This window comes from Sinocyclocheilus anshuiensis, unplaced genomic scaffold (assembly GCF_001515605.1).
Source record: "Sinocyclocheilus anshuiensis isolate Anshui unplaced genomic scaffold, SAMN03320099.WGS_v1.1 scaffold1243, whole genome shotgun sequence".
Lineage (NCBI taxonomy): Eukaryota > Metazoa > Chordata > Actinopteri > Cypriniformes > Cyprinidae > Sinocyclocheilus > Sinocyclocheilus anshuiensis.
In genome coordinates this window covers 27,470-40,001 of record NW_015539901.1, presented here as the reverse complement: position 1 = coordinate 40,001, position 12,532 = coordinate 27,470, and positions in this window count along the sequence as shown.

Genomic DNA, 12,532 nt, shown 5'->3' with positions numbered 1-12,532 from the left:
TCTTAATAGACTTTTCACTCATTTCCTCCATGTCTGCAGTTATCTTTCACTAGTTGCATTCACTCGTTTCCCAAAGTCATGTTGAATGTTGAATTTTCAATACAACTGAAATATTTGAGAGAACATCACATAAGCTAACTTCATAAATAGATGTTGATTTTCCTAAAATGTGTTTTTTTTTTAAACTCACCATTATAGTGATTAGTGTTCCCTTTGGTTGGGCACTTTGAACTTGGTTTATGTTACTATAATTTCATTCCTGTTAATGCAGTAATGTATTATGAAGTCAAGAGTTATTTGATTTCAAAGGAAGAAAAGTAATAAATAGATTGCTTTTAGAACGTGACCTATCTTCTAATTAAAGCATTAGTGTATTTTTAATGTGTGTTTATTAATGAACTTTATCAAATTTATTTGTTCAGAAATACCATGAGATCCTTTTATTTGAGTTTATATAATCCTTAAATAGTGTGTGGCAATATGCTAAAGTCACACACAGACTTAAACATTCAGCACGTGAATCACAACAGTCAACTGTAAAACAAAGCAACTGCATAATTTATTCATGCCGCAATGCACTCTGGGAGTCAGTGAGTAGCTATACTAAGTCATGAGTAAACCTAAATGAAAGGATCAAGTGCCCCCTACAGTTCTTTTTTAGTTACTAGAACTCTCGTGTAAGTAAACTATACTAAGCATTTGTCAGTACAACATACTATTCCTATTTCACTTTACTTAGTTTTTTCAAGGCAATCGGTTTGCATGCTTTTTTTAAGTAAGCCCAACTAATTAGATTTTACAGTGCATATATTATTTATAAGGTGCAGTGAAAAATAGGCCTATCAACACAAACTTTTAAAAGAAGAACAGTTGTACCGATAGGGAGCCATTTTAGTAATCTATATGTGACCAGTGTTGGGGAAAATTACTTTTAAAAGTGATGCACTACAAAATTTCGTTACTTCCTAAAAAAGTGACTAATTACGTTACTTAGTTACTTTTTATGGAAAGTAATGTGTTACGTTACTTTTGCATTACTTTTTCTCATCTGCCTTGGCCTCATTTCTCTCTTCGGAAACAAACAAACCAACAAACCAACAAAAAAGAAACACAAATGTCACGTTCATCTGAAGTCATTTTTGCTTATTAGTATGGTTGATCATCGAAGGTCAGCAGCAAAGATACTGGTGAATAAAATGGATTCAAATACATAAAGGATATTTGTGTTATTTAACATGTTTGCGTCATGTCCTGAGTTTGCATTTGACTGTTTTTATTCATTTTGAGGAATACTGAATCTGTTTTTGTGCATGCTGGCATTTAGTCTAGAACTAACATCACAACGCCTCTGCACTCACTCCTGATTTCTCTCACTATTACATGTAGGCTAAATGCTGTCACATATTAATTTTTTAAAGTGTTGGTTTTTGTTTTTTAATTTAATTGGTTGCAATTATAATATTAAGCAATTTTATTTATTATTCATAAGGTGCAGTGAAATATATCAACACAAACTTTTAAAAGAAGAACATTTGTACCGATTTTAGTAATCTATATGTGACTCTTGAACTTTAAGATGATTAATAAGATTAAATAAGACTAAATTATCTATATTGACTTATCTTTTTTAATGCATGGGATTTGTTTTTAATTCTCTCTGTATTATATGAACATACAGTCACTATTGTATTTACTATAATGTTTTTTTGTTGTTGTCATTAATTAGAATAATAGTAAATTATTTTCACTTGCATTTACTTTTGTGTATAGGTCTTGTTTTATTCTTCTCACAAACTATTTTTTCTCTTTATACATTAACACAAGTGACTGTTAAGGTTTGCTGTTATTCTATCACTAACATGTTTGGTGACTCTCTGTTCAGCAGATGGCGCTCGTGCAACATGAATTAACAGTCGTGCAGTTAAATAAGCTGCCAGTGTCTTTTATTGTACAAAGATCCAGAAGAGGTTCCAAGTACTGGTTCTCAGTTTAATTGAAAGCATGTGGATTGAAAAATTACCCTTACAAGACTTGCCAAAGCTTCTAGAACTGTAGAGCCACAAGTGAAGTAAACTGCACACTGTTTTCTGCTACATCTAAATCACTGGACCTACACAGCAATGAAAATGGCCTTCATGTTTCCTGCTCCCTGTTTCCCAAAACTGAACAGCACTGTGCAGCCAATAGACTGTAAACCTAAAACTGACACAGTTATACGTGTTTAATATGATGTGTATAGCCTTGGGTATAATACTCTTTAATTAAGGTCAGACTCTGAAGTATACATTTGAAACGAGTTCCGAAGCACTGGTTAGAAACAAAACAATTCGAAAAGGCTTTGAAGTTTTAGTTTTGTGTTTCTTCCCCATAAAATTCTTCTAAATTCTTACTAACAATATATTTCTGCCTCATCATTTGACCAAAATCTACATTGGATCGCAGTCAGAATTGTTACAAACACTCAATGGTGATTGATAGTGACTTTTAGTAAAAGTGTTGTATTAATTGTCATGTGTAGCTTGAAGCTAATTGTAACTGTAATTTCTCTGTTACCCAAATATGTGTCAGCAAATCCACGCAGTCACTGCCTCCACCGTCACCACAATCATCAGCCACCACTCACACCAGATCGCACTCGCCTGAATTCTGATCACCTGCACCTGCCGTCTCCAATCAAGCCACCTTTAAGAACACGCTCCTCTCAGTCACTCATCGTCTGGTCTACCGTTCACATTCCTGAAATGTTCCCAGACTCTATGTGCACTACTTACCTGTGTGTGCGCGCTTACCTCTAGATCTCCTGACAATTCTCCGACGGTGTTCTCCTCCGTTCCTGGTCTCCGATCTCCTACGAGCCTGCAAAGAAACCACACATCAGCATACAGCAAAGAACCATTGAACTGATCATTGTGTTTGATACTTACCTGCCATTTGATCTTCACGATCTGCCTCCACACGCCTGTCAATAACCTGCCTGTTCATTCACTTACATGTTGTCTCTGGCTCGATCTGTGACCATATGATTAAATAAGTATTTTATCAAAAGAAATCGCATAAGTTCATGAGATTTTTAATTCTAGTAATATAATTACCAAATATATAGACCAAACTAACCCAGCTCTCTGTCCCTAGCTCTATCTGTCAATGGATCACCAGCTTTCTGACAGATAGGCAACAGCTAGTGAGAATTGGTAAATTCACATCCAACAACCGCACCACCAGCACTGGCACCCCTCAGGGTTGCGTCCTCTCCCCACTGCTCTTCTCCCTCTACACACCTGTACATAAAATTTTTTTTTTTTTTTTTTTTTTTTGTGGTTTATATTTATGCATTTGTATTTTATTCACATCTCATTTTTATTATCTGTGTGTTGTTGTTGTCTCCGTGTACTGGAAGCTTGTGACACTATAACAAATTCCTTGTATGTGCAAACATACTTGGCAATAAAGCTCTTTCTGATTCTTTCTGATTCTGATAATTTATATCGGGATCAGAGGGATGTGGGTGGGCGAGCCATGTAATGCCACCACTTATGCATCTGTGTTCAGATCAGCTTTTCTCCTGACAAAATCAGTGTAATGGCAATAGTTCCATCCCCTGAATGTAAGCTTTTCCATATTCCAAGCTTTCCTGATGCACTGGTGACTTCATTTGCCGTGAAAATTATGAAGTAAACCTAGGAATTATTGGATTTCAAATCAGTAGGGGTTGAGGCATCAAAAGTAACTAAGTAATGAGCTGTTTTATGGATGGTACCTGTAATATTATTACTGAACTCTTATTAGTAATTAGTTACAATACTAGTTACTGCAAAAAGTAATATTACTGTAACTAGTTACTGCCCGACACTGCTTATGAGAACGCAAAAGTTGCAGTTGAGATGACACAAGAATATATTTCCTTTATATATAATCGTGTTCAATAATATACTTGGATGTTTCGCTACTTCATCATCGTACCTTGCTCTCTTTCAATGTTAAAAGTAATGCTTCGAGCTGGAATTCGCGCTCCGCTTCTGAAGAGTAAACCCCATCTACTTTGATTTGATTGGTCATCTCAATCATTTTGACATTGAGTGCTGAAAGACCGCTGAGCAGGGCCGCGTTATCCTAATGGGCAACATGGGCTGCAGCCCAGGGCCCCGAGCACTAGGGGGCCCCAGAGACAATTCTCTTTTGCGTCTTAAATAGGGTTGCCAACCGTTCCATATAATACGGAATCGTCCCGTATTAAAGGCATCAGAGAAGCGTTCCGTATGAAAGCTATACGGAACGCAGTTCGTCCCATATTTGCAGGCATATGCCGTATGACCACCTAGACCATACAAATAACAAATGAATTATTTTTACAAATTATTGTTTGAATTGCGAACATAGCTGCTACTGGAAGGCTTTAAGACCACGCGGAATCGTCTGCCGCCTGGTTGCTCCCGCTTCACAGCGAGTGGGATTTCTGCAAATCAGTTTGGGCGACTGCAGAGATGAGATTATTGATTGACATGACCCCCCCCCATCCCTAAAAATATGATTAAAAACCACGCTGTGTATTGTAAATAATGTGTTATCCTTTAAATAACTTTGTAAGTAGTAAAACAATGCAAACGGGGCAAAAATGCGTTTCAAGTTTAGAAACATTGAGTCTCCCCCTCCCTTGACTCACAGTGCTTTGGTCCAAATGCCTGCTTTCCTCTTTTACATCACCTCAGTGTTGCCAAGTACGTGGTTTTCCCACGGAACTGAGCTACTGTAACACTGTTGCCGTGGGTTGAAGTGACCCCAATAACATGATATGAATGCAAATTTTACCGGAGGAACCCCGCCGAAAAAAGTCCGGTGAGCTAGAACAAAGTCAGTAGTTGTGGAACTCGACAGTCAAGGCTATTTTATTCACTTAAACATCGGATGAAGTGATTAATTTCTCTTATACAGATGATGCCAATGTATTTTTCGATGAGTCCACCATAATAACGTAATATAATAAAAAAAATTACTTCTAGTGTATTAGCTATTAAACTTGGACCTCATTATTGAAAGACAAATTCAAGCACCAAAAACAGCCCACACTCTATATGTTCTGTTTCATTAATTTTAATTTTTCATGTATTCATAGGATACATGGTTGCAGTAAAATTTTAGTTAAAATTTAAGTGCCATTGTTTAAAAATGCTTTATTGACTGACGTTTCCTAGACGTTCAGTTGTGCTTTCAAATGTTATGCCATATTGTATGTAATTTCACAGTATATCCACCTCCTAAAATGCGGGGCATTAATTATCATTATTTCATTTGATTGTCATTTGATCTTGCGATCTTCATGTCACCACTGAATGTATATAAATCCCTGAACCAGTTTTATTAAAGAGTGAGTTATTTTAAAGGGCACCTATTATGCCCCTTTTTTCAAGATGTAATATTAATCTTATGGCTCTCCACAATGTACCTGTGAAGTTTCATGTTAAAATACCATACAGATCATTTATTATAATGTGTTGAAAATGTAATTTTTGGGGCGGGTCTAAAAAGTGCTGTTTCAAGGGTGGATTTCCCTAAATGTAAATGAGCTGCAATTTCCCGCCTGACTCCAGCAGGGGGCGGAGCCTAGATGTCTCTGCTTTGTGTATGACAATAAACAGAGAGGAGAAGCAACATGAGTGAGATCGAGAGGGCCGGTGGTCAGCCGTACATGTATAAACCGGAGTCCGCTTCAAACTCAAGTCGATGAGAGAAGGCCCCCGAGTCGCTAGCTCTGGGCATGGCGGATAAATTGCCCCGTGAAGTTACGGCTTCACGGCCCGATTTCTTCCGAGCTGGACCACGGGGCCGATGGCGTCCGGACGGGGCTGCGAGGCTCTACCTCCAACCCGAGTTTGGACTCCCAGGACCCCCGCCTGGCCGAGATATAAGCGTTCGAACCGAGTTCTTCCACCCCCTCCGACCCACCCGCTCTCCCCGGGGAAGGCGCGCTATCTCCGGTTTGGACGAGCAGCTCGGCGGGGGTGGAAGTCAGACCCGAGCTCGTTTGAACTCTGAGCGGCCCAGGCGCTTCAAACTCTGTTCAATGAGAAAGCCCGGAGTGTTGGCCACGTCATATCTGCAACTTTGACAGGCCGTATCTCAGAGACGCCGTAGCGAGACAAAATGGCGGACACGGCACAACACACAGAGCTGTGGATATGGTAAAGCGCACCTGTCAGTCAATAGTGGTGGTGGGCGGGGCTGCCGACATATAACGTCATATTGCGGTTCGGATGCAAACCGCTCGTTTTTTGAGCCTGGTTTCGTTTTATGAAGATTAAAAAAAAAAATGACTGGATGGATTTTTATCATTCTAAGGTGGCTGTGTATACACAACTCCAACACACATTTCTGTCCAAACAACTTGTAAAAGTGGATTTTGCATAATAGGTGCCCTTTTAAATAAACTGCTGTGACCTGTGTTGTTGATAAATAAATATAGCTGTTGATTAATGAATTCTATTCAATAAAACCATTTCCCCGTAAAGGGCAGATGTATCGATATTAGAAACCACGATCAGCAATGCAGCGATTGACATCATGTAATTAAAAAAAACACGTGACACAAAACTTGCCACATTTTTGGACCTTTTATAAGGAAACAGCCAAGTGAACAAAACTACATAAATGTTATGATCAATAAATGTGCACAGTTTAAAAATTATTATTTTTTTTTTTTACATGATTCCAAGTTGTTTATATTCACAATTTCTAGTATTTGTACAGGCTTTACATTTTTTTTAGGTCGATGTTGTAATTAGCAATTCATGTAATTTTATCTTTGAAGCAGATTTGTTATGTGACAGCATTAATTAAAGTTTCTTAAGGGTCAAGATCATGCTATCTCCATCTCCTGCGCTCCATCAAGCCACTCCCATAATATCTGTCGCCACTCAAATTAATGCACGACTCAGATTAACTGTACAGCATGGGTGTAAGACTCTAATACAATTATAAAGTTATTATTTTATCACGAATAAATCTTTCAATGAGTAAAACTGGCTGTGTGTCTATAGTATTATAGATTACACAACATTATAATATTATTTTCAAATTAATTTTTTAATTATTATTATTTTAAATGATTGTTCCCGGATTAGTAGGGTACTCTTGTAATAGAGTAGCAGTGGCTGGGATAGATTTTAAATATCAGTTCCACTTAAAAAGATGCGAAAAGGATCTAATCCTGTTTACATGAAATAAGCCTGCTCCCAAGCAGGTTTAAGTTTACGGACCGCAAGTCCATGACAGCAAGTCCAGGATGAGCTTCGAAGAACCAAATAATCCAAGATCATGCCAAATTGTCAACAATCAAATCCAGCTAACTGAGTTAGTGACGTACGAAGAACGCTTTATTGTATTTTTTATAACAAATAATAATGTGTCTGGTTTATCTAGCCATTACAAGTGAGACATTATTCAACATCATCAGCAAGACGTTGATTAGGAGATGCGCTAGGGGATAAATGTGTAAACACAGATGCTGACTGCAAAATAATGCCCCACCAGTCACAAAATCCTAGAACTGGGCCTGCTGTAAAATACATTGTAAGCACATTTAGAAGAGAGTCAGACTGTTGCAGATATTTTGACTAAGAGCAGGCAGAGGAGGGACAATGGCTCTTTCCAAGAAACGGAAATGCCATTTTAATGACAACATGATGAAAGAATTTCCATTTCTAGGCCCAAGCCCGTATGATACAATGCTACGCTGCACTATTTGCAATGGTGGAAGAATAGCAGAGGTAGAGCATCAACAGACAAAAAAAAGCATATATGTAAAACTGACAGCAAGATGTGTTGACAACTTTATTCCTATTTTCGTGAGTGGACCACTCCGAGAAATATAGCAAAGCCATGTTTATTGTGAGGACAAATTTCAACCTCAACTGCCAGGAGATCATGGAGAAGATCCAAATCCAAATCCAGAGCAATTTTGAGGAAAATATATTCTTTTGGCAAATATGCAGACTAGACTTCCTTATTTTACAATTACTTATTTATAGAGGTAACATCAACCAAGAATATTATGTAAACTGACTAAGGTGCTGAGCATTTTGTTTATGCATTTTCAGATTTTTCATTGCAATTTTTTTTTTTAAATGCTACATTTTATACATTCTTCACTGTTCTGTTACCTTTAATGCCACTTAATGCCATCTTTGCACTATAGAAAATAATTAATTGAACTCACTGAACCTTCTCCTAATCTAGGCTAATTGTCTAATAAACCTGGTATATTATGAATATTGTTGGCTCTTTGACAGATTACTTTGTTCCTCTTTTGTCAAGTTATTTTGGACAAAATTATCTGCTAAATACATAAATGTAAAGAATGTAAATGAATGTCAAGTCACCTTTATTTCTAAAGCGCTTTATACAATAGAGATTGTTTCAAAGCAGCTTTAATAAACAGGAAAAAAACAGAATCGATACAAACATCAAATATGAGACAAATTCAAAATTGAGCTGTAAAGCAACTTTAGACCGTAAGACACTAGTATCATTATACAGCTCAAGTCAGATTTGGTTCAGTAAACTGTGTGAAGTACAACAATTTTGAATCAAGTTCAAATCTGCTAAGAACCTCTTTTGAAGACAACAGTGTCATTACTCCGATCAATTCAGTAAAACAATTTTTTTTCCCCCTGATCTGATAATGTCAGTTCAGTCAAATTCACTTTGTCCTTCAGCATGATTTTGTAAGGGCTGAACAGAAAGTGAACCTCACACTAATGACTTACTGAAAACAACACAAGCCTATGGCAAGCCGTTTTAACATTTAATCTATAAACCATACTAGTATCTATTTTCATGGTACTAGTACTTATTTTTGTTTAGACACTATTTCCATTAAGTACTAGTACTCAGTCATTAGATACTATATTATATTATATTATATTATACTTATTTATTAGATACTACTAATTATTCCAGTAGTGACTAGTATTTAATTATACTTTACTTGTTAAGAAAAATTAAAACTAGTACTTATTTTTTAATTATTAGTAACTTTTTAGACCAAAGATATCCTGAACTTAATAGAACTAGTACTTTTTGAATGTGCATTTCTGCTCAGTATGCTAATAGTTTGTTGAATATTAATAAACCAACATATAAAGCCTCGCTTCCAGAGAGTGGTACGGTACAGTACAGTACAGTACATTGTGATTCAGGACGGTACCCCCCTGACCCGACGTGTGTTTCCACCGCCAACAGTACTTGATAGGCATAGTGTATATAAAGTAGTGATCGACGTCATTCTTGCACGAAGAAGAAAGCGCAACACTAGGCTTGTTCGAGAAGCATTGGCGCTGCGCAGACCAGTCGGCGTATGACATCAAAGTACAGTGAGAGCGATTGGAGAGCAGACAACTCTTTATGCTTTTGAATTGCTGGCACCCCAACAGAAGGGTACAAAAAAGTGGTATGGTATGGTTCGCTATTTTGGTACCATTCACAACTTCTGACAATGGAAATGGAAATAATTGCTTACCCTACTGTACTGTACTGAACCGTACCACTCAGTGGAAACAAGGCTTAAGAGAGAGATTAGACAGGAAACCGTAATAAAGAGACAGGAAGAAGACGATTATGAGAAGAGAGAAGAAAGAAGGTGCAACATGGCAGAGGTAGTATAACAAATTTGTAGAAAATACAGAAAGATCATTAAAATATTATTATTGTAAGGAATTATAAATACTCTCCAAAAAGATATGATCCCTTGTGGTGGATGTCGTGGGTATTGTGGCTGTTTGGCTGGTGTGCATGAACTGGTTTTTGGATCTACTTAACTTAAAAATCAAAAAAGTCTTTATGATATTGTCAAAACAATAAATATATTATCAGGGCTGTACTGTAAATGTCACTTTAGAACTAGTAACAGAGGAACGTTGAGAGTTGCTTCATTGAAAGCTTATTGTATCATTTTATTAAAAGCTCACTGTATTCTATAGAGTATTATGAGAGAGAGATGAACTGAGCGAGTGTGATTACCTGCATCTGATACAGCTTTCATTCTTCTGCTCAATCTCATATTCAGAATAAAACATTAGTTTGAATGTCTGCTGAGGAAAGCGATATCTTTGTCGTACTATCTTTCATCTATTAAGGATGATTTCCGATGACAGCGCTGCTCACTGCATTTGTTAACTGCATCTTACAAGCTGTCAATGAAAGTAAAAATAACTTCCTTGTCTTATGCTATGAATAGTCCAAATGGCCACAGAAGAGTTCAATTAAAATTTTTACTAGTAAAATATAAAATTGTACTAGTAACATTTAAAATAAGTACTAGTATCTAATAAATGTGTACTAGTATCTATTGAATAAATACTACTAGTTAATAAGTATGAGTATGTTACGAATAAGTACTAGTATGTATTTAATAGGTACCTAATGAATAAGTACTAGTATCTAATAAATAAGAACTAGCACGTAATAAATAAGAACTTGTGTCTATTATATATAAGATTATCTAATTCTACTAGTATCTAATAAATAAGAACTAGCATGTGATAAATAAGAACTTGTGTCTATTATATATAAGTGTATCTATGTTACGGGAGAGAAAAGTCAAGATCCAAGTGCAAGTGCAAAATAAGTGTTTATTTTGAAACCACAATAGACGGAGACAGAATGGGATTATAATCAGGAGTCTCGGTCAAGATCAGGACTCCTCCCGAGCAGCGTTCTCCACTCAGCGCTGGCCTACCCAAGGCGAGGGCTGAAGATCCGTAACCTGGCTGAGCGTGAACTGGAAGCAGAGAACTGACTAGGAGACAGGACATGAGATAACGAACCGACAAACACACATCGAACAAAGAGCCCTTATAAAGGCATCGCTAATGAGTTGCAGCTGGCACGCTCTGATAGATCGCCAGCTGCCACTACTAATGAATGACGTAACACAAACACCCACATGACAAGACGCAAAAGGACCGCACGGACTGCACGGACCCATGAACCGTGACAGTACCCCTCCCCCTAGGAATGCCTCCTGGCATTCCCAGGAAGACTTACCTGACGATTAAATTAATCGATAAGAGAGTGGCCCAGTATGTCCCTAGCAGGCACCCAACTTCTCTCCTCCGGACCGTAACCTTCCCAGTCCACCAAGTACTGAAATCCTCGTCCCCTCCGCCTTGAGTCCAGAATACGTTTTTCCAAATAGGCTGGTTCCCCGTCTACGAGACGCGGTGGGGGAGGAACCGGGACCGGCGGATTAATGGCTGAATGAAAAACAGGTTTAATTTTGGATACATGAAACGCCGGATGAATTCTCCTGTACGCTGGAGGAAGTTTGAGGCGGACTGCCACCGGACTAATAATCTTGGTGACAGTAAACGGGCCAATGAATTTGGGAGCAAGTTTATTACTGACGGATCGGAGAGGAATATTCTTGGTTGAAAGCCACACTTTTTGACCGACGACGTAAACGGGAGGCTTCGACCGGTGGCGATCGGCCTGAACCTTGGTGCGCGCCCCCACCTGGAGGAGGGTCAACCTGGCCTTGCTCCAGGTGCGTCGGCACCTCTGGACGAATGCGTGGGCAGAGGGAACCGCGACTTCGGATTCCATACTGGGAAAAAGTGGTGGCTGGTACCCTAAGCTACACTCAAACGGAGATAGACCCGTAGCTGAGACTGGTAACGAGTTACGTGCGTACTCAACCCATGAGAGTTGCTGGCTCCACGAGGAGGGGTTCTGAGAAGCCAAACATCGCAACATTCGTTCTAAATCTTGGTTGGCCCTCTCCGTCTGACCATTACTCTGGGGATGAAACCCAGAAGAAAGACTAACCGTCACCCCTAACAATCTACAAAACTCTCTCCAAAATTTGGATACAAACCGAGGCCCCCTGTCAGAGACCACGTCTGCCGGGAGGCCATGTAAACGAAAAACGTGGTCTATGACAGCAACTGCAGTTTCTCTGGCTGAAGGTAATTTAGGCAGAGGAATGAAATGAGTTGCCTTCGAGAACCGGTCCACCACGGTCAAAACCACCGTGTTCCCCTGAGAAGGGGGAAGACCCGAGACAAAATCTAATGAAATATGGGACCAGGGTCTCGAAGGAACTAACAGCGGCTGAAGGAGTCCAGCGGGGGGTCGATTGGAAGACTTAGAAACAGCACAGATTGAGCAGGCCAAAACAAATAAACGAATGTCCCGAGCCATACCTGGCCACCAGAACCGTTGTTTAACAAGAAACATGGTACGACTCACCCCAGGATGACAGGCTACCTTGGAAGAATGAGCCCATCGGATGACGTCGGACCTTACGGACTCTGGCACAAACAACCGGCTCGGTGGGCACCCAGGCGGGGGCGTTACCTCTTGCGAGGCCGTGCGGACCTTCGACTCGATCTCCCACGTGACCGCAGAAATAAAAAGTTTCTTTGGCACAAAGAAACTTTGTTTCTTTTTTGATCATTTTTGATCATTGACGGGTGCTCCGAATGATCAAAAATGCGGGATAACGCATCCGGTTTGATGTTCTTAGAACCTGGACGGTAAG